This window comes from Hyperolius riggenbachi, chromosome 1 (assembly GCF_040937935.1).
Source record: "Hyperolius riggenbachi isolate aHypRig1 chromosome 1, aHypRig1.pri, whole genome shotgun sequence".
In the NCBI taxonomy this organism is placed as follows: Eukaryota; Metazoa; Chordata; class Amphibia; order Anura; family Hyperoliidae; genus Hyperolius; species Hyperolius riggenbachi.
The window spans coordinates 21,599,766-21,618,757 of NC_090646.1; the positions used below are offsets into that span (position 1 = coordinate 21,599,766).

At 48.7% G+C, this 18,992-nt stretch overlaps 1 protein-coding gene across 2 annotated transcripts in view; it reads right to left on the reverse strand.

Annotated features, from left to right (window-relative positions):
* Positions 1–8,404, reverse strand: part of ADISSP (adipose secreted signaling protein) — a 159,918-nt gene extending 151,514 nt beyond the window's left edge. For both annotated transcript variants that reach the window (XM_068274068.1, XM_068274054.1), the window contains exon 1: positions 8,306–8,404. The gene's annotated coding sequence lies outside the window, so the exon portion shown is untranslated. The remainder of the gene's footprint in view (positions 1–8,305) is intronic.
* Positions 8,405–18,992: the final 10,588 nt, after the last annotated feature.

Here is an 18,992-nt window from a genome sequence, read left to right on the forward strand (position 1 = left end):
AACTGGGGGACACAAGTGTTTCTGAAGTCTCCTGAGAGCTCCCGGGGGCAGCATATTGCAACCAGGGGAAGGGACAGGAAAGGCACTACGAGTAGGATGGGCAATATTTATGCCTATGCATAATTACGCATCATTAGTGTTCTCCCCAGGCTCTTTTAGCTGGGTGCTCCGCCCGGCTAGTTTTGGTGAGCACTCGGCTGTCATCGGCTCACCTCCGCCTATGCTGTAAGCAGAGTCATGCCGGCCCTGCATTCTCACGCCCAACCCGGCTACATTTTCATGCCACCCGGCTGTAAAAAAATTCTGGAGGAGAACACTGCGTCGTAATGCGAAATATGCGGATTACACAAAAAAAAAATGATCATGCAAACATAACAGCGAACGGTAATTACATAGGTCAGCATAATTTACGCATAATTTTAGACTCCACCCCTTTTCTGCGTATGAATGCATTTTTCGCATTGAATATTTAACTAATAGCCCCGTATGTGCGGTATACTGACTGATCAATGCGATTTTTTCTGCATACGAACACGAATTACGCAAAATTGCATGATTACGATTCACACATGTAGTATGCTGTACATAACATAATGGTAATTACGCAATGTTATAGTAATTGACCAATTACGAGCACCACTGTCTACGAGATCCAGACCTGTCCCCCTCCCTAGGCGAGGAGAGGACTTTTACTTTTTAGGTTTTAAGTGTTTTATTGTTTTTGCTCAATGACACATTCATTGAAGTATGCCAGAGCTAAAATCTATGAACTATTGGCCCTTTTTATCTCTTTCCTGCTCTCAGAAGCCATTTTCTGCTAGGAAAGTGTTTTATAGTTGGAATTTCTCATCAGTGAGGGTTATGTTATAGTCTGACCCAGTCCTGACTGGAATTGCCACTTACATACCTGATATTTAACTCTTTCAGGCAGAGAAAGAAAAAAAAGGAACACAGCCTAGTTATTGGTGTGCTAGGCACTGTACATACTCATGTCTGTCTCATGTCACATGTCACTTCGGGTATCCTTTAAGAAGGGCGGTCTTCATGACTTTGGGTAAAATGGTTGTAATGTTTTGGATGGTTATGAAATAAAGTGTATTCTGACATATTATTACAACAGAAGGAGCAGTTGTGTCGCCATTCTTTTCCTGTCCCAGCCAGTTGTATACATTTGCGGCAGCCGCACACGCTGAGCAGATGGGTGTGGCACCAACTCCTCGTTTATGTATACAATGCCCACTAACAGTACAATCACTGGAAGAAAATCGGCCAGGAAAGGAAAATGTGATCGCAAATAAATCTTTGTAATTGATTCATTATTTCACCATCAACGAACCAAACTGCACTTCCTATCCATCACAACCGATCATAGAAACATTTTTCCCAATCCCTTATATTGTCAGTCACCTTTACAATCGTCTATAGTCGATTTGCGACTGAGGTTTATTTTATTTTTATTTTCTGCCAGTCTGATTGCTTGGATGATTCCTCACGGAAAATTGTAGTGTCAGGGCTTGTTTCCACTGTTGCGACGCGATTTCGGCCGCATTCCGACGCTTGTAAAAACGCATGCGGATGCGTTTCCACATGCGTTTTTACCCGCGATTTCGCATGGCAGGGTGCCATGCGAAATTAACCATGACACTGTCAGGGCTAAATAAAATTGAAAAAGGTGCGAAATCGCACGCGAAATCGCGGGTAAAAACGCATGTAACAAACGCATGCGTTTTTACTATTAAATACATTAGCGGCGATTCGCACGGATTCCCGACGCAGGCGAAATCGTTGGCTCTTTTGTGCGTTTTTTTCACGCTGAAAAAAAACGCACCTCAACAACGCTACAGTGGAAACAGGCCCATCCACTTGTATTACATGTGCGGATCTGCATGCGTTGGACGCATGCAGATTCGCGATAGTTGAAACGAGCCCTGAGTGGGCACTTTTATCCAAAAGACTCCCGAAAGATCCAATCAGAGCCGTAGAATCTGCCATGAATCGAGCTGCTAGACACAGGATGAGGGCCTGGATCTGCACCAGAGTGACAGGTGATTATTGCACAGGAGTTTGGGGGGGGGGGGGGGGGGGGGACGACAGAAAATCGATCAGAAATCAGATCGAACCTGTTGGACATAGTCAATCTGGCAGTAAGGGCCCTTTTCCACCTGCAGTCGCTAGCGTTAACGCTGAACGCTAGCGATTGCTGAATCGCAAAACCGGCGATTCCGACGTTTTGCGGCCGCGATTTTGCTATGCTATGCACTGCATAGCAAAATCGCGGCAAATATCGCTCCGCCGCGCGTTCGCGTAAAAAACGAATCGCGGTAGTGGAAATGACCTACCGCGATTCCTATGTTAAAAAGCAAACCGTAGCAATTGTAAAATCGCTAGCAATTTGCGACTTTGCGATTCAGCCAGCGCAAACGCGCTGGTGGAAAAGGGCCCTAAATCTGCCAGAAAATCTCATTGTGTGTACAAAGCATTGGAGGGACACCAGCAAGGGGTCCATTGGTTGTCAGGACATTGAACACCACTACAAGTGTTGCTTTGTAATTTTTCGCTTAAAGGGGCACTATGGAAAAAAAAAAAATCTAAAAAAAAAAATTAAATTAAAAAAAAAATTTTGTAAAATTTAAAAGTATGGGCAAACAAACAAAAAGTATGTTGTTTCCAGAGTAAAATGAGCCATAAATGACTTTTCTCCTATGTTGCTGCCCCTTACCGTAGGTAGTAGAAATCTGACAGAAGCGACAGGTTTTGGACTAGTCCATCTCTTCATAGGGGATTCTCAGCAAGGCTTTTATTCTTTATAAAGATATTCCCTAAAAAGGATTTAAACAATGATGCTGGCCAGCTTCCCTGTTCACTACACAGTTTTTTGGCAGTTGGACAGAGCAACTGCCATTCACTAAGTGCTTTTGAAAATTAATAAATCCCTGAGAATCCCCCCATGAAGAGATGGACTAGTCCAAAACCTGTCGATTCTGTCAGATTTTTACTACTTACTGTAAGTGACAGCAACATAGGAGAAAAGTCATTTATGGCTCATTTTACCATTCTTCTTGTTTATGTTTGCACATATTTTAACTTTTACAATGTTTTGTCATAGTGCCTCTTCAAGTCATTTTTGAAATTGAAAATTCCATTTTCGATTGAGAAAATACATAGTAATTACTCAATACAGACAAAGAAAAAAAAATATGTATCTTTCCGTTGCACAAAAAAAAAAAAAAAAAAAAAATTAAATTTTACTGCGAAAATTCGTAAAAAGTGCAAATATCTAAATTTAGTGCAAAAGCATTTGTGTACAGTGTTAGCCAAAAAAGAAGAAGAAGAAGAAGAAGAAGAAGAAGAAGAAGAAGGGGACTAGATTCCAGAACGCTTGCACAATTTAACTCTATCAGTTAGCCATTAAAACAGTATTACTTTTACAAAAAAAAAAAAGTTTTTTTTCTACCTACATAATTTTAGCCCAGAAATTCGTGAAAAATGCAAAAACCTCAGAAATGTGCTACAAAATGATGTTCAATGGCCTGTTCGTTTGAAAGTCGAATTTTACATTATTTTCATCCATGTCTGCCAGTCACCCAATCAAGCCCTTGCCTCAGATTTTTGAGCATTGAATGGCCAGGTCACGGTAACAATTCTCCTCTGAGCCGATAAAGGTATTACTTTGAAAGGTCAATTGGCTCGCAAAATCAAGTGATATACAGACACCCTCAGTGTCCCCCATGTCACCGGTCAGAGGCTGTATCCCGGTATACTTACACACTCACACTAAAGGTAGCCATATACCTAGAGATTCTGATTCAATCGACAAAGCGATCAACTTTATTAAGGAATCGACTTCAGTATGGTTGAGGGAAAGTCGATAGACTAGTGACCCACACACTACAAACGACATCCTATGCAATTCATCTTCACATTCAATCTGACCGATGTGGTGTCTCTCTGCTCTGAATGCAAAAATCGATTGAATGACATGTAAACATGAGCTGAAATCAGCCATTTTTTATCGATTGTCAGTTCTGGAACACACTCGATGCTATAAAATGAATCGACAGGACGATCGTACAGCCAAATCGCTAGATGTATGGTCACCTTATGTCTACAGCCTCATCACTGCATGGTAACAGGTAACACACACAGATCAGATATAACCAATGCTGCACTGCTTGTCTCAGCATGCCGCACACACACTCCTATCTAACGTCAAGGGAGAAAACCCACAGCAAGCATCTGAGGAATTCAGCATAGAACAGATTTCAGAGGGGGAAATAAAGTGTACAATCCTCTAAAGCCTAGGTTCTCAACATGTGGTACGCGTACCCCAGGGGGTACTTCTGATGGTTCCAGGGGGTACTCAGGCTTGATATACTTAACCAAGAATAACAAATTTAAAGTTTTTGAAAATACAAAATCCTATATAAACAGCACCAAATTAGTATTTTAGCTAATTAAAAGCAATAGTAAATGTTGGAAATGTTTTAGAACCAATTATGTACTACAATGAAATATATATTTGTTAAGGGGTACTTGTGATCATGTTTTCAATGCTAGGGGGTACTTGGTGAGTACAGGGTTTTATAAGGGGTACATACCAATAAAATGTTGAGAAATCCTGCTCTAAAGGACATTATGGAATTCCTCCGCTGCTTTCTAGATACTTTCCAACCCAAACACGACCCCATTAGCATTGTATAGCCAGAGAAGCAGCCTGGCCAAGCTATCCAGCAGCTGAAGCTTATTAGCAATAATCTCACAAGCTCAGCGTATGACCAGCTAGTTTCCCAACACTCAGCCCAGTCATGTATATTATCTACAACTTAGGTTCTCAGTGTGTGGTATGTGCACCCCAGGGGGTACTTCTGATGGTTCCAGGGGGTACTCAGGCTTGATAAACTTGACCAAGAACAACAAATTTAGAGAGTTTAAAAAAAAAATGATAAATCTTATTAAAAAAAAAATGCCAACTTAGTGTTTTAGCTAATTAAAAGCAATTGTAAATGCTTAGAAATGGTTTCATAATTATCATGTACTACCAGGGGCGTAGCAATAGGGGGGTGCAGCGGTAGCGGCCGCATCGGGGCCCTTGGGCCAGAGGGGCCCCGAATGGCCCTCCCTCAACTAGAGTATTAGCTCTGTATTGGTCCTGTGCTCATAATAATCATTTATATAGATACTTTGAATAGTGGTAATCATTAACAAACTGTTCCCCATCCCCTTCTTGCACCTCTAACACTGTAGTAGCCATTAGCAGCTTTTAGTGCGCCGGTTCAATTGCTATGTATAGAGTGCATGGGGGTGCCCCATTGTAAATCTTGCATCGGGGCCCACAGCTCCTTAGCTACGCCACTGTGTACTACAATATATATGTATTATTATTAATTGCATTTATAAAGCGCCAACATATTACGCAGCACTGCACAATAGATGGGTTAACTAAAACAAGATCATGCAAATTATTTGATAACAGTACAGTGTCCCCCCCACCCCCCCCCCCCCTTGTAACCAGTCACTGTACAACGCTATACAGACAGGATGAGGAGAGGACTGACTCCATGCAGGACTCCTCACACCTGGAGGCAGCAGTGCAGGATGAGAGGAGTGACTCCATGCAGGACCCCTCACACCTGGAGGCAGCAGTGCAGAATGAGAGGAGAGTGACTCCATGCAGGACCCCTCACACCTGGAGGGAGCAGCAGTGCAGGATGAGGAGAGGAGTGACTCCATGCAGGACCCCCTCACACCTGGAGGGAGCAGCAGTGCAGGATGAGGAGAGGAGTGACTCCATGCAGGTCCCCCTCACACCTGGAGGGAGCAGCAGTGCAGGATGAGGAGAGGAGTGACTCCATGCAGGACCCCTCACACCTGAGGGAGCAGCAGTGCAGGATGAGGAGAGGAGTGACTCCATGCAGGGACCCCCTCACACCTGGAGGGAGCAGCAGTGCAGGATGAGGAGAGGAGTGACTCCATGCAGGACCCCTCACACCTGGAGGGAGCAGCAGGTGCAGGATGAGGAGAGGAGTGACTCCATGCAGGACCCCTCACACCTGGAGGCAGCAGCAGTGCAGGATGAGGAGAGGAGTGACTCCATGCAGGACCCCTCACACCTGGAGGCAGCAGCAGTGCAGGATGATGAGAGGAGTGACTCCATGCAGGACCCCTCACACCTGGAGGCAGCAGCAGTGAAGGATGATGAGAGGAGTGGACTCCATGCAGGACCCCTCACACCTGGAGGCAGCAGCAGTGCAGGATGAGAGGAGTGACTCCATTCAGGACCCCTCACACCTGGAGGCAGCAGCAGTGCAGGACGAGAGGAGTGACTCCATGCAGGACCCCTCACACCTGGAGGCAGCAGCAGTGCAGGATGATGAGAGGAGTGACTCCATGCAGGACCCCTCACACTTGGAGGCAGCAGCAGTGCAGGATGAGAGGAGTGACTCCATGCAGGACTCCTCACACCTGGAGGGAGCAGCAGTGCAGGATGATGAGAGGAGTGACTCCATGCAGGGCTCCTCACACCTGGAGGCAGCAGCAGTGCAGGATGATGAGAGGAGTGACTCCATGCAGGGCTCCTCACACCTGGAGGCAGCAGCAGTGCAGGATGATGAGAGGAGTGACTCCATGCAGTGCAGGATGATGAGAGGAGTGACTCCATGCAGTGCAGGATGATGAGAGGAGTGAGGGCAGCAGTGCAGGATGATCTCAGTGACAGATGAGAGGAGATCAGCCCGGGTACACACGCCAGTACTCCCAACACACATGGCTGCCTATGGGACAGACATCCCTGACTGAACACCAGAAAGCTCCACAGACAACGAAATAACAGAAAACAGAGCACGGCAATGCTACTTCCGCCTGGCACAATAGATGGGTTAACTAAAACAAGATCATGCAAATTATTTGATAACAGTACAGTGTCCCCCCCCCCCCCCCCCCCCCCCCCCTTGTAACCAGTCACTGTACAACGCTATACAGACAGGATGAGGAGAGGACTGACTCCATGCAGGACTCCTCACACCTGGAGGCAGCAGTGCAGGATGAGAGGAGTGACTCCATGCAGGACCCCTCACACCTGGAGGCAGCAGTGCAGAATGAGAGGAGTGACTCCATGCAGGACCCCTCACACCTGGAGGGAGCAGCAGTGCAGGATGAGGAGAGGAGTGACTCCATGCAGGACCCCTCACACCTGGAGGGAGCAGCAGTGCAGGATGAGGAGAGGAGTGACTCCATGCAGGTCCCCTCACACCTGGAGGGAGCAGCAGTGCAGGATGAGGAGAGGAGTGACTCCATGCAGGACCCCTCACACCTGGAGGGAGCAGCAGTGCAGGATGAGGAGAGGAGTGACTCCATGCAGGACCCCTCACACCTGGAGGGAGCAGCAGTGCAGGATGAGGAGAGGAGTGACTCCATGCAGGACCCCTCACACCTGGAGGGAGCAGCAGTGCAGGATGAGGAGAGGAGTGACTCCATGCAGGACCCCTCACACCTGGAGGCAGCAGCAGTGCAGGATGAGGAGAGGAGTGACTCCATGCAGGACCCCTCACACCTGGAGGCAGCAGCAGTGCAGGATGATGAGAGGAGTGACTCCATGCAGGACCCCTCACACCTGGAGGCAGCAGCAGTGAAGGATGATGAGAGGAGTGACTCCATGCAGGACCCCTCACACCTGGAGGCAGCAGCAGTGCAGGATGAGAGGAGTGACTCCATTCAGGACCCCTCACACCTGGAGGCAGCAGCAGTGCAGGACGAGAGGAGTGACTCCATGCAGGACCCCTCACACCTGGAGGCAGCAGCAGTGCAGGATGATGAGAGGAGTGACTCCATGCAGGACCCCTCACACTTGGAGGCAGCAGCAGTGCAGGATGAGAGGAGTGACTCCATGCAGGACTCCTCACACCTGGAGGGAGCAGCAGTGCAGGATGATGAGAGGAGTGACTCCATGCAGGGCTCCTCACACCTGGAGGCAGCAGCAGTGCAGGATGATGAGAGGAGTGACTCCATGCAGGGCTCCTCACACCTGGAGGCAGCAGCAGTGCAGGATGATGAGAGGAGTGACTCCATGCAGTGCAGGATGATGAGAGGAGTGACTCCATGCAGTGCAGGATGATGAGAGGAGTGAGGGCAGCAGTGCAGGATGATCTCAGTGACAGATGAGAGGAGATCAGCCCGGGTACACACGCCAGTACTCCCAACACACATGGCTGCCTATGGGACAGACATCCCTGACTGAACACCAGAAAGCTCCACAGACAACGAAATAACAGAAAACAGAGCACGGCAATGCTACTTCCGCCTGGCTCACCTGTTATCAGGAATCTCCTCTCCCGCAGCGCAGCAGTCCCCCTCCACTCTGCCCGTCTCCAGTCCCGGGCGCAGACTGAGCTGCTCTGCCAGACGGGTCTCCTCCTCCACTCTGCTCAAAGCCACGCCCCCCGCTGATAGCCGCGCCCGCTCACTGGCTCCCGCACGCGCGCGCGTTCCATTGTCCTCCCCTCGGAATCGCTTTCGCTATTGTGGTGACGTCACAATGGTTGGCGCTGCAGTGCAGACGTTGGTTGGTTGGGGCGCTTGATAAGCTCTTTAGGTGCCCGCTATAATGCCCACTAGTTAATCATTTTGCAATATTTTCAAATCTATGTAATAGAAAAGTAAATATGCTTTGAATGGATACTGTGCAGGTAATTCCTCAGGCCTGAGACTATAGGGGAGCCAGCAGGAAGCAGTGAGCGCCCTCTCAAACTCTTATGGTGCCCATACATAGTACAATTATTTCATTTTTTTTTAATTAGATAATTTTGTTCGATTATTCCGTCAGATCAAATATAGAGGTTTTTCCAACATGGCCGATTGGATTTTTATTGAAAAAAAGGGTTAATTCATACCTCCCAACTTTTTGAGATGAGAAAGTGGGACACTTAAGCCACACCCAGGGGCGTAGCAATAGGGGTTGCAGAGGTAGCAACCGCATCGGGGCCCTTGGGCCAGAGGGGCCCCATGGGGCCCTTCCTAAACCAAAGTATTAGCTGTTCATTGGTCCTGTGGTGGTAATAATCACTTCTATAGATGCTTTGAATGGTAGTAATAATTAAAACACTGTTCCCCATCCCCCTCTTGCACCTCTAATACTGTAGATGATCTTGGCAGGTTTTGTTGCGCTGTATCAAGTGTTACGTATAGAATGCTTTGGGGGGCCCAATGTAAAACTCGCACCGGGGCCCCGAGCTCCATAGCTACGCCACTGCACCCCTGATCACACCTAAACACACCTCTAGTCATGCCCTAGTCACGCCCCAGACACACCCCTAGTCACGCATAGCATAAAGATTTCATAAGAAAAATATGTTGTTTTATAATTCAAACCACACTGGACTTTTATATCCTGGTTCATTTTCCTTCATATTAACACTTTAACCACTTAAAGGACTTCCGAGGCCAAAAAGATAAAAATTACACAATACCTTTTATATATCTGAATCCACGGAGGACGTCCAGCGCGTCCTCCGCACCGTACCGCCGTCATTGCTGCCTTTCTCTTTCCCCCATGGCTCGGCCCGACCCCACTGAACGGGTCGCATAGGCTTCCACTACTAAGATGGCCGCCGCCTTGAGCCGCGGCTGCGCAGTACGCTTTGCCCTTAGTGCGACTGTGCAGCCTTCAGCCCGCCTCCCGCAGCGTACGGATTCCGTAATGCTGCCCAAGCGTATGTCCGTACGCTGCGGGAGGCGGGCTGAAGGCTGCGCAGTCGCACTAAGGGCAAAGCGTACTGCGCAGCCGCGGCTCAAGGCGGCGGCCATCTTAGTAGTGGAAGCCTATGCGACCCGTTCAGTGGGGTCGGGCCGAGCCAGGGGGGAAAGAGAAAGGCAGCAATGACGGCGGTACGGTGCGGAGGACGCGCTGGACGTCCTCCGTGGATTCAGATATATAAAAGGTATTGTGTAATTTTCATCTTTTTGGCCTCGGAAGTCCTTTAAAGCAGGGGTCTCAAATTCGCGGGCCATTTGCGGCCCTCTATACAATATTTTGTGGCCCTCGCCGGCAAAAGCTTCCTTATAGTTTGCTTCAGTGCTCCCAAGTAATCCACCGCATCTCCGCTGCTAAACGAGGGCTGCAGAGCCCCCAAATCGCCCGGGGGGCAATCCGCCGGCATTTCCTGGAAGGGGCAGAGCTTTCATCTTCAGCTCTGCCCCTCCTGACGTCAATCACGGCGCATCGCCGCCTCTTCCCGCCCCTCTCTGTGAAGGAAGAGTGAGAGGGGCGGGCAGAGGCGGCGATGCGCCGTGATTGTGAAATTCCTTATGCGGCCCAGCCTCATCAACCCCTTATGCGGCCCCCAGGTAAATTGAGTTTGAGACCCCTGACTTGAAGGGAACCAGAGAGGAATGAAAACCTAAAATAGGAATAAGTTTCATACATACCTGGGGCTTCTTCCAGCCCCAGAAGCCTGGATCGCTCCCACGCTGCCATCCTCCTCTGCCTGTATCGTCGGTACCGGGTCCCATCACTTCCGGCGGAAGCGGCCAATTGTCCGCATGCACAGGGGTTCCTGGCATACCCTTATGCATGCGGCTGCGCAGTATGGAGCTGCACACGTAAGGGTATGGAGGGAGCCCCTGTGATGCGGGTAATTGGCCGCGTGATGACGCCGACTGGCCGAAACTACGGGACCCGGTACCGGCGCATACAGGCAGCGGAGGACGGCGGCGTGGGAGCGATCCGTGCGTATGGGGCTGGAGGAAGCCCCAGGTATGTATAAAACCTTTCCTTCATGTCTTCTCTGGTTCTCTTATTTTTTTTACATCTGAGCAACTTTCACCTCCCATTCATTTGCCAATAACTTTATCACTACTTATCACAATGAATTGGTCTATAGCTTGTTTTTTTCCACCACCAATTAGGCTTTCTTTGGGTGATACATTTTGCTGAGAATTTATTTATTCTAAATCCATTTTAACGGGAATATTAAGAAAGAAATAGAAAAAAATAATTATTTCTTAGCTTTTGGCCATTATAGTTTGAAATGAATGCATGCTACCGTAATTAAAACCCATGTATTTTATTTGCCCATTTGTCCCGGTTATTACACCATTTAAAGTATGTCTCTATCACAATGTATGGTGCTGTCGGCTTTTCTGCGGGGGTGGGGGGGGGGGGGGTCCGATCAATGAAAGGGATCTATAATCCCTTTTATTGATCGCTGGGCTAACGGCTGGTGGCGGGAGGGCGCACAGGAGCCCCCGCGGGAGCGCGCGCGGCCCCGCGGGAGTGCGCGCAGCCCAACTGGCCGAGAATGTTTGTCCAGTTGGGCTTAAGTGGTAAAATTAGTAATATATCAATTTAAAGGATGGGAATAAAGTTTAGAGTAAATCAAACACATTTTTTAGTATACAGTGGTGTGAAAAACTATTTGCCCCCTTCCTGATTTCTTATTCTTTTGCATATTTGTCACACTTAAATGTTTCTGCTCATCAAAAACCGTTAACTATTAGTCAAAGATCACATAATTGAACACAAAATGCAGTTTTAAATGATGGTTTTTATTATTTAGTGAGAAAAATAACTCAAAACCTACATGGCCCTGTGTAAAAAAAAAATTGCCCCCTGAACCTAATAACTGGTTGGGCCACCCTTAGCAGCAATAACTGCAATCAAGCGTTTGCAATAACTTGCAACGAGTCTTTTACAGCGCTCTGGAGGAATTTTGGCCCACTCATCTTTGCAGAATTGTTGTAATTCAGCTTTATTTGAGGGTTTTCTAGCATGAACCGCCTTTTTAAGGTCATGCCACAACATCTCAATAGGATTCAGGTCAGGACTTTGACTAGGCCACTCCAAAGTCTTCATTTTGTTTTTCTTCAGCCATTCAGAGGTGGATTTGCTGGTGTGTTTTGGGTCATTGTCCTGCTGCAGCACCCAAGATCGCTTCAGCTTGAGTTGAGAAACAGATGGTCGGACATTCTCCTTCAGGATTTTTTGGTAGACAGTAGAATTCATGGTTCCATCTATCACAGCAAGCCTTCCAGGTCCTGAAGCAGCAAAACAACCCCAGACCATCACACTACCACCACCATATTTTACTGTTGGTATGATGTTCTTTTGCTGAAATGCTGTGTTACTTCTACGCCAGATGTAACAGGACACGCACCTTCCAAAAAGTTCAACTTTTGTCTCGTCGGTCCACAAGGTATTTTCCCAAAAGTCTTGCCAATCATTGAGATTTTTTTAGCAAAATTGAGACAAGCCTTAATGTTCTTTTTGCTTAAAAGTGGTTTGCGCATTGGATATCTGCCATGCAGACCGTTTTTGCCCAGTCTCTTTCTTATGGTGGATTCGTGAACAATGACCTTAATTGAGGCAAGTGAGGCCTGCAGTTCTTTAGATGTTGTCCTGGGGTCTTTTGTGGCCTCTCGGATGAGTTTTCTCTGCGCTCTTGGGGTAATTTTGGTCGGCCAGCCACTCCTGGGAAGGTTCATCACTGTTCCATGTTTTTGCCATTTGTGGATAATGGCTCTCACTGTGGTTCGCTGGTGTGTCCCAAAGCTTTAGAAATGGCTTTATAACCTTTACCAGACTGATAGATCTCAATTACAGTACTTTGTTCTCATTTGTTCCTGAATTTCTTTGGATCTTGGCATGATGTCTAGCTTTTGAGGTGCTTTTGGTCTACTTCTCTGTGTCAGATAGCTCCTATTTAAGTGATTTCTTGATTGAAACCGGTGTGGCAGTAATCAGGCCAGGGGATGACTACAGAAATTTGAACTCAGGTGTGATAAACCACAGTTAAGTTATTTTTTAACAAGGGGGGCAATCACTTTTTCACACAGGGCCATGTAGATTTGGAGGTTTTTTTTCTCACTAAATAATAAAAACCATCATTTAAAACTACATTTTGTGTTCAATTATGTTATCTTTGACTAATAGTTAACGGTTTTTGATGAGCAGAAACATTTAAGTGTGACAAACATGCAAAAGAATGAGAAATCAGGAAGGGGGCAAATAGTTTTTCACACCACTGTATATATTTACATAGAAAGAGGGACAAAGTCCTGAAAGAGGGACAAATGAGGAGGGAAGAGGGACAGAGGGACTGGGCTCCCAAAGAGGGACTGTCCCTCCAAAAGATGGACAGTTGAGAGCTATGCTTAATTGATTCTTTTTCCTTGATCGAAAAAAAAAAGATTCTTTTAAACTTTAATTCGATTCAATCGTTTTGGTCAAATAAACAGGAAAATTCAACGTTTTTATTGTACCGTGTATGGGCAGCATTAGGTTTCAGGCCCGGTACCCAAGATGTCCTCCCGCCGCTGGCAGTTCTCGTTGTTGCTGGCTGCCAAAAGTTTGGATGGGAACATTGGGAGCATCATTTACTATTGTTGCGCACAGGGCCGGTTCTCTCATGAAGCAAGGTGAAACATTTGCATCAGGCGCAGAGATTACAGGGCCAGGGACGAATCTAGGGGAGGGGGGGGGGGGGGGGGGGCAAGCGGGTATCTTGCCCCAGGCGCAGTTTATTGAATTCTTAAAAAGGCGGCAAAATTTGGATGGGGAATGGCAATTTAGGCGCCAAAACCTGACCTTGCCCAAGGCGCAACTTGGTCTAGATCCATTCCTGTACAGGGCCAGCATTTGTGTACGGCCAATCAGCAATCGGAATTGGAATGATTGTTTGTGAGTAGGGATGGTCAACAAGATGCTAAAAATTCCAAGTTGATGATAATTTCATACAGCTTAAAATTGGGCCGATCCTCAACAATGCCAATAATGGACAGAATTTTGTGCATTTATTTAGCCGAATCACTCGTTACTCTCCGGGGATGTCAAACTCCAGTCCTCAAAGGACGAGGTCCTCACACGTTTTTGGCACAACTCATATTCATCGATGGGACTGAATTAGGGAAGGTGTGGTTGGTTCATCAAGAAGAGCACATTTCCTTTTTTTCTCAGTCCATCCTAAACACTGGCCTGGATTTGGCCCTGGAGGACTGGAGGTCGACACGTGATTGTCTGGTCATCTGGTCTTGCAGCCAACCATAAAGTGAGATTAGCACTATTAGTCATTTTTAAACTGAGCAGCTCCACCTGCAGGCTCTTGATGGAAGACGTTATATATTAATACATTAAATTTAATATTCATCTGAAAAGCAAAAGAAAACTGTGCATCAGTGGTGCTCAAATACCCCTTTTTAAAATTCGAGTTTGGTCGAATTCGAATAGTAAATTATTCGAATTCGGTCGAATATTCGAGTCGAATAATTTTTACTATTCGATTCGACCTCGGACTTCGAGCTCACTATTCGAGTCGGTATTCGAGGTCATTATTCGAGCTGACTATTCGAATTGGCCTTAAGTAGCTTCCAACACTTGTTTTGAGGGTGAATGATGCAAGAAACATCTTTTTTTCCATGTAACAACAGCAAGTGATTATGTGGGGGTGTTCCTTTAAAAAAAAATGGTGGAAAGAGAAGTTGTGTCCAGAATTTTGTTCAGTACTGTATATACTTCTTCTTCTTCTTCTTCTTCTTCTTCTTCTTCTTCTTCTTCTTCTTCTTCTTCTTCTTCTTCTTCTTCTTCTTCTTCTTCTTCTTCTTCTTCTTCTTCTTCTTCTTCTTCTTCTTCTTCTTCTTCTTCTTCTTCTTCTTCTTCTTCTTCTTCTTCTTCTTCATCTTCATCTTCATCTTCTTCATCTTCATCTTCTTCATCTTCTTCATCATCTTCTTCATCTTCTTCTTCATCTTCTTCTTCTTCATCTTCTTCTTCATCTTCTTCTTCATCTTCTTCTTCTTCTCCTTCTTCTTCTCCTTCTTCTTCTCCTTCTTCTTCATCTTCTTCTTCTTCTTCTCCTTCTTCTTCTTCTCCTTCTTTTTCTATATCGTCTTCTTCTTCTTCACTTATTTCTCTTTTCAATTTTTTTTTTTAAAGAAATGCAGCTATTTTTGAGAGTAACAAATAGCTGGTGGCGCACGCATGTTGGAAGCGCCATTGTATGTGCTCCCTGGCAGTGGAAACACACAGACAGCAGGAGGTAAATTCAGCAGCAGGAGGAGGAGGATGAGTGTGTGGCAGCAGGCAGTCAATGAGGCAGGCAGCGTGACATAATAGCCCTGGTACCTAGCGGTGATACCAGGGCTGTAAATAAACACAACAGGAGGTCCCAGACAGCGGTCGTGCAGCCCACATCGTGTCCAATACACAACTGGGACAACACAGTTTTCAACCCGGGCACCTCAGAAAAATTAAACCTTTTTTTTTTTTAATGGTTTTGTAGTTTTGGTTTTACAACCAATTACACAGATATAGCTATTGTTTGACGTAATAGCTGGTGGCAGAGTGGCAGCAGAATGTAATTCTGTGTACCCTGGCAGTGGGAAACACAGACCGACAGCAGCAGCAGCAGGAGGAATGGAGGAGTAATGTGAGCAGCTATTGTTTGACGTAATAGCTGGTGGCAGAGTGGCAGCAGAATGTAATTCTGTGTACCCTGGCAGTGGGAAACACAGACAGACAGCAGCAGCAGGAGGAATGGAGGAGTAGTGTGAGTGTGGCAGCAGGCAGGCAGCGTGACATAATAGCCCTGGTACCTAGCGGGTGATACCAGGGCTGTAAATAAACACAACAGGAGGTCCCAGACTGCGGTCGTGCAGCCCACATCGTGTCCAATACACAACTGGGACAACACAGTTTTCAACCCGGGCACCTCAGAAAAATTAAACCTTTTTTTTTTTTTTAATGGTTTTGTAGTTTTGGTTTTACAACCAATTACACAGATATAGCTATTGTTTGACGTAATAGCTGGTGGCAGAGTGGCAGCAGAATGTAATTCTGTGTACCCTGGCAGTGGGAAACACAGACCGACAGCAGCAGCAGCAGGAGGAATGGAGGAGTAATGTGAGCAGCTATTGTTTGACGTAATAGCTGGTGGCAGAGTGGCAGCAGAATGTAATTCTGTGCACCCTGGCAGTGGGAAACACAGACAGACAGCAGCAGCAGCAGGAGGAATGGAGGAGTAGTGTGAGTGTGGCAGCAGGCAGGCAGCGTGACATAATAGCCCTGGTACCTAGCGGGTGATACCAGGGCTGTAAATAAACACAACAGGAGGTCCCAGACAGCGGTCGTGCAGCCCACATCGTGTCCAATACACAACTGGGACAACACAGTTTTCAACCCGGGCACCTCAGAAAAATTAAACCTTTTTTTTTTTAATGGTTTTGTAGTTTTGGTTTTACAACCAATTACACAGATATAGCTATTGTTTGACGTAATAGCTGGTGGCAGAGTGGCAGCAGAAGGTAAATCTGTGTACCCTGACAGTGGGAAACACAGACCGACAGCAGCAGCAGCAGGAGGAATGGAGGAGTAATGTGAGCAGCTATTGTTTGACGTAATAGCTGGTGGCAGAGTGGCAGCAGAAGGTAATTCTGTGTACCCTGGCAGTGGGAAACACAGACAGACAGCAGAAGGGCAGTACACAGCATCCCACTGTAGTTGTAAAATGTGTGGCTGCAGGCGACGTAATAGTCAAAGTGAACCAGGCTGGCTTAGTGAGCAGGAGCCAGGAGGTGGTAAAGGGTGGTAAGGCACATTAACGAAGGTTCTAAGTTCCGGCAGCCAGTTCATGTCCCCCTCTCGCCGACAACAGGGGCCAGGAACTCGCCTTCCACCCACGCCGGGTTCATCTTGAACTGTCCACAGACTTGTGAGACAGACGTGAGCGTTTCTCGGTGACCACACCACCAGCTGCACTGAAGCAGCGCTCGGACAGCACGCTGGAAGGGGGGCAGGACAGCACTTCCAGGGCGTACTGCGCCAGCTCGCTCCAGATCTCCAGGCGCTTGACCCAATACTCCATGGGATCAACAGGGGCATCGCTGTCAAGCCCGCTGTAGGACCCCATGTAGTCAGCCACCATGCGGGTCAGGCGCTGGCTGTGACCGGAGGAGGATGCTGCTGCATGCACCTCCTCTCTAGTCACTGCTGCCGGAGCCTCTACAGTCCTGTAGAGCTCGTGGCTGAGAGACAGCAGGTCTGTGGGGCGCTTGCTGCTGGATGCAGGCACCTGCTGCTGCCTCTGTGCTGGCTGGACAGTGGGGGTGGAAGGCTGGGGGAAGGCTTCCTCCAAGCGCTCAACAAAGGCCTGCTGCAAGCTCCTTATTTGTTGCGCTGGGTCTCCTTCTGCAGGCGGCAGGAACTGGCTCAACTTCCCCTTGAGGCGCGGGTCCAACATCATGCTGATCCAGATGTCCTCCCTCTGCTTCATCTGGATCACCCTGGGGTCCCTGCGCAGGCACGTCAGCATGTGCGCTGCCATTGGGAAGAGGCGGGCCACGTCTGCTGGCACATCGGCGGCAGTGCTGTCCTCATCCTCCTCCTCTGCCGCCTCATCCTCTCTCCACCCCCGCACCAACTCAGCTGCGCTGTGCTGATCCCCCTCATCAGCAGCAAGGTCAGGGACCTCCACCAAGTCCTCCTCCTCCTCCCCCTCAGAGGTGGACTGTGCAGCTGCTTGCCGCTCCTGCTGGTCCAAGGCTGCCGCTCCCTGTTCCAGCAAAGCATCGAGGGCCCTGTTCAGCAGACAAACCAGGGGCACCCACTCGCAGACCATAGCATGGTCCCTGCTCACCATGTTAGTGGCCTGCAGAAAGGGAGCCAGCACTAAGCACACCTGCTGCATGTGCCTCCAGTCATCATCGGGGACGATGGACGGGATGTTGCTGGTCTTGTCCCTTCTCTGAGCGGCGGACACAGTGGCCAGGGCAAGGTACTGGTTGACAGCGTGCTTCTGTTCAACCAGACGCTCCAACATCGCCAGGGTGGAGTTCCAGCGAGTCGGAACGTCAAGGATCAGCCGATGGCGTGGCAGCTCCAGCTCCTTTTGCACGTCTTCCAGGCTCGCACAGGCTGCAGCCGAGCGCCGGAAGTGACGCACAACATTCCTTGCCGTTTCCAGCAGTTCGCCCATCCCCTGGTAGGTGCGCAAGAACTTCTGCACCACCAGGTTCAGCACGTGGGCAAGACAGGGGATGTGGGTCAGGTTTCCCCTGTCTATTGCGGCAACCAGATTGGCCCCATTGTCGGCCACCACCTCTCCGACTCTGAGGCCTCTGGGGGTCAGCCAAATCCTCTCCTGCTCCTGGAGTTTGGCCAACACATGGGTTGCCGTCAGCTTGGTCTTCCCAAGGCTGAGCAACTGCAGCAGCGCTTGGCAGTGGCGGGCCTTCACGCTGCTGCTGAGGCGGGGGGTTTGGCCAGGTGTGCCGGAGGATGGCAGAGGATCGGAGGAACCTGCTGCAGTTCCCCCGACCCAGCGGGGTGGCACCACCCACTGTGTTGCTGCTGCTGCTGTGCCCGCTGCTGCTCTCCCATCCTCACCCCCTTCCACCAAGCTGACCCAGTGGACAGTGAGCGGCCTGTCCCGAAGCGGCTGCTCCAGGAGTACATGGTGACGTGGACCCTTTCACCAACCGCGTGCTCCAGCCCTCGCTCCACATTGGCCATCACAAAGCGGTGCAGTGCAGGAATGGCCTTGCGGGCGAAGAAGTGTCTGCTGGGGAGCTGCCAGTCTGGGGCTGCACAAGCAAGCAGCGCACGCATGTCGCTCCCCTCCTGCACGAGCGTGTACGGCAGGAGTTGGGAGCACATGGCCCGTGCCAGCAAGCCGTTCAGCTGCCGCACGCGACGGCTGCTGGGAGGCAGAGCCCTAACCACCCCCTGGAAGGACTCGCTCAAAAGGCTCTGGCGTGGCCTTTTGCTGGCACGGGAATCAGCAGACACAGCAGAGGAGGCCACTGAGGACTGGCTGCCAGAACAGGCCTCAGTGTCGGCGGCAGGAGTTGCAGAGGGGGGAGGAGCAGTGCGTTTCCGCACTCCTGCTGGTGCTGCTGGAGGAGCAGGAGGGCGGGTGGCTGCTGTTGCTGCTGCTGCTGCTGCTGAAGGCTGTGCAGTGATGGGTGTGGTGCCACTGCCAGCACCAGATGCCTTCAGCCTCTGGAACTCC